This window comes from Scyliorhinus canicula, chromosome 1 (assembly GCF_902713615.1).
Source record: "Scyliorhinus canicula chromosome 1, sScyCan1.1, whole genome shotgun sequence".
NCBI lineage: Eukaryota > Metazoa > Chordata > Chondrichthyes > Carcharhiniformes > Scyliorhinidae > Scyliorhinus > Scyliorhinus canicula.
In genome coordinates, this window is record NC_052146.1 from 184,471,115 (window position 1) to 184,475,338 (window position 4,224).

The 4,224-nt window shown below is 46.9% G+C and overlaps 1 non-coding gene across 1 annotated transcript; it reads left to right on the forward strand.

The window, feature by feature from the left end:
• The first annotated feature begins 321 nt into the window (after nucleotides 1-321).
• LOC119978393 lies at nucleotides 322-434 on the forward strand. The gene has a single exon (XR_005463435.1). It is a non-coding gene; the product is annotated as a U5 spliceosomal RNA (small nuclear RNA).
• Nucleotides 435-4,224: the final 3,790 nt, after the last annotated feature.

The following is a 4,224-nucleotide window of genomic DNA, read 5'->3' on the forward strand; positions in this document are numbered from 1 at the left end:
ATCACTTGGGAACTACAAAGTATTTGTGAGAAGCTATGATAACCTCCTGAGCGGCAGAGTGGCCACAATCTGCAGCTCCCCTTCTCCGGGAAGTGCCCGATAGGCCCCGCCCACTCATCTACATAACTTGAATTCTGTCCGAAAGCTCAAGACTTATTCCTGTTTCTGTAAACATTAATGGGTTGTAGTTAAATATGAAAATCGATATTAATTAAATGGTTCATTCTGCAGTGCGGATGTTGAGTGGCAGTGAGTGAAGTCAGTGTGATGTTAAAGAGCACCGTACGAGGTGGGTTGTGAGTAAGGTTGGGGTGACTGTTAATACTCTGGTTTCTCTTCAGATCGTATAAATCTTTCGCCTTTTACTAAAGATTTCCGTGGAGAGGAACACTCAGAGTTTTAATTAATTTTTTGTGGCCCTGCTTCTGTGGGGCTGATTCATAATTAAAAAACAGATTAAACTTGTTTTTGTACATTCCGTTTATGTTACTCTCTTGAATATGCTGGGACATGTGCGAGTGTTCTGCCAGAGACGTAATATCTGTTTCCAGATTTTTTGTAAAGAAGTATCTTGATTCCTTTTTTTCCCCAATTGAGGGGCAATTTGGCGTGGCCAATTCACCACTCTGCCTTTCTTTGGGTTGTGGGGTCAAACACCAGGAGAAACTGACCCAAAATTTCACATCATAGACTCCTGACGGTGCTGAATGAGGCGATTTGGCCCATCACAGTCCCCACCGGCCCATCAAAAGACTGACCCTAAGATAGTAAAAAGTCTTACTATCTATAGACAGAAACTGAGGGATATGGCCCTCTTCCTGATGGCCACCTTTGTGTGCAGCTGCATCAAGCTGTGCGTGGACCCCCGGTATGCAAACACCAAGTGTCACTACATACTGAGGTTCTACCTGTCCCCGGTGTTACGAAGGATGGGCCTGGCCTCATTGCCGCGGAACGCTCCAAGTAGTTGGACCGTGCCGTATCACCAGGTTAAAGTCCAACAGGTTTGTTTCAAACACAAGCTTTCGGAGCACTGCTCCTTCCTCAGGTGAATCAGTGCTCCGAAAGCTTGTGTTTGAAACAAACCTGTTGGACTTTAACCTGGTGTTGTAAGACTTCTTACTATGCTCACCCCAGTCCAACGCCGGCATCTCCACATCATGACCCTAAGATAGACAATATGCTATAATATGCTAATGATTTGGCTTAAATGTAATATTTCCAAATTTGCAGATGGTAAAAAGTGGGTGGGAGGGTGAACTGTGAGGACGATGCAGAGATTCTTCAGTGGGATTTGGACGGGCTGGGTGAGTGGGCATATGCTTGGCAGATGCAGTTATATGTGAAACGAAAGAGAAAATGCTGGAAAATCACAAGTCTGGCAGCATCTGTAGTGAGAGAAAAGAGCTAACGTTTCGAGTTCGATGACTCTTTGTCAAAGCTAAATGTGAGGTCATCCGCTTTGGTAGGAAAAATAAGAAGGCAGACTGTTATTTGAATGAGAATTGGAAATTCAGCAACACATGGAGGATGTTGCCATCTTCTGCTCAGATCTTGTGTCGGTATGCAGGCTCTTGAACGCCTGTGACCAGTTTGAACTGGCCTCGGGAACCAAGGTAAACCGCGGCAAGAGCGAGGCCATGTTCTTTGATAACTGGGCCAACCAGTCCTTTGCCTCTTCACCGTCAGGTCAGATTACCTGAAGGTGCTGGGGATATGGTTCGGAGTGGCTGAGGCATGCACCAAAAACTGGGAGGAGCGCATCACCAAGGTAAGACAGAAACTAGGCATGTGGGAGCAACGCTTCCTCTCCATTGCGGGAAAAACCCTGGTTATCAGGTGTGAGGTACTCAGTGTTGCTGTCCGTGGTGCAGGTCTGGCCCATTACCTGACCCCACGCTGCAGCAGTCACCCGAGCCATCTTTAAGTTCATTTGGAGATCCAAGGTAGACCGTGTCCAAAGGGACAACATGTACAAATTTCTGGATAAGGGTGGGAGAAACGTACCAAACCTCTCCCTCATCCTGATGGCCACCTTTGTGTGCAGCTGCATCAAGCTGTGCGTGGACCCCCTGTATGCAAACACCAAGTGTCACTACATACTGAGGTTCTACCTGCCCCCGGTGTTACGAAGGATGGGCCTGGCCTCATTGCCGCGGAACGCTCCAAGTAGTTGGACCGTGCCGTATCACCTGTCCCTCGTGGAAAAATTTATTCAGAAAAACACCTTTGACTACAAGGCAATGAAGCAGTGGTCTGCACGTAATGCCCTCGAGGCCCTCAGGGAAAAGGAGACTGTGGAGGATGTTGGATGATTCCCTGAGCAGACTGTCAGAGTCATCTGGCAGAACGCCTCATCACCAGGACTGTCAAACAAGCACCAAGGCCTAGCTTGGCTGGTGGTGAGAAGGGCCCTCCCCGTCAGATCCTACATGCACACCCGAGATCTCAGCGCCGTCGCACGCTGCCCCAGAGTGGCTGCGGGGGAGATGAGATGGTCGCCCACATCCTTGTGGAATGTGCCTTTGCAAAGAAGGTCTGGATAGAGATGCAGTGGTATTTGTCAAGGATCATCCCGAGCAGCTCTATGGCACAGGACTCTGTGCTCTATGGACTGTTTCCAGACACACACACCGAGACAAACATCAACTGCTGCTGGAGGGTCATCAACTCGGTGAAAGACGCTCTTTGGTCTGCCTGAAATTTGTTAATCTTCCAGTGCAAAGAATTGTCCTCGACCGAGTGTTGCAGACTGGCACATTCCAAGGTCTAGGACTACCTGCTGAGGGACGCACTCAAGCTTGGGGCAGCTGCCGCCAAGGCGCAATGGGGAAAGGCCACTGTGTAAGGCCTTACCAGCAAATGTACACCGAGGGGCTGGTAACTGTAAAACCCCTCGGTCCGTGTCATTAACATTCCAATGTATAAAAGAAACATGACAATGTAAATATTTAAGAAAGAATTGTAATGTAAACGGAAATGTGTGTAATGTCATCCCAAATGAATGGGGCAATTTAGCATGGCCAATCCACCTACCCTGCACATCTTTTGCGTTGTGGGGGTGAAACCCACGCAAACATGGGGAGAATGTGCAGACTCCACATGAACAGTGACCAGAGCCAGGATCGAACCTGGGACCTCAGCACCGTGAGGCAGCAGTGCTAACCACTATGCAGCCGTGCTGGCCCTGCCTCAATCTCATATGCAAGACTTGGGTTAACAAAATTTTTTTTCAAATTTACCGTACCCAATTATTTTTTTCCCAATTAACAGGAAATTTAGCATGGCCAATCCACCTACCCTGCACATCTTTGGGTTGTGGGGAGACATGGGGAGAATGTGCAAACTCCACACGGACAGTGACCCAGGGCCAAGATTCAAACCCGGGTCCTCAGGGCCGTAGTCCCAGTGCTTTGGGTTAATAGAATTAAAGATGATGCACAGGGCGCACCTGGCGAGGCAAGGATGAGCTAATTGTTTGAGGGTGTGGAGGACACTCCGAGTGGTGTGGGAGGGGCCTAGCCAACCGTGTACATATGTTTTGGTCCTGTCCGAAGTTAGATAAGTTTTGGGTTTCTTGCACTTGTGTCGAAGTCAATATTTTTCCTGCTCTGGACTGTGATAGAAAGATTCAACAACGCTCGTTAAGAAAACAAAACAAAGCTTTATTTATGAATTACAGCTGCATGCAGAAATGGCTGAAACTTGAAGTCAGAGAGCAGTCAGTAAAAACTGCTGTTTCATTCTCAAGTCCGCGCTTTCACAGAGAATCCGCTCAATATTTATACATTATCAGAAGCAGGATTACGTGACTATAGCTTGGTCAGGAATTCGATCAGAAGTACAAACATAAGCAATATCATAAAACAGGCATCACCTTGCTGACTTTGGGTCTCATACCATTATCTTGTCTTTTGATCGCATGTTTAAGAATCGGAGGAGACTTGTTCTGGCCCTGTTTTGTCGTATTTAGACTGCTTTGGGTATGACGAGTTAGTCTTATCAGAATTTACAGAGCCCAGGCATTTCGGAACAACGTGACCTTCTCTGATCTTATTCATGCTTTAGGTCATGCGAAGTCAGTTTTTCTTTCATTGTACCCAGTAGTTGACCAGTTTTTCCATCATGCCATTATTTACTTCGTACAACATCACATTCCCTCCTTTTGTCATATCATGACAACTAGTTAAATAGGTATATCCATGATTCAATTGAAAATGCATT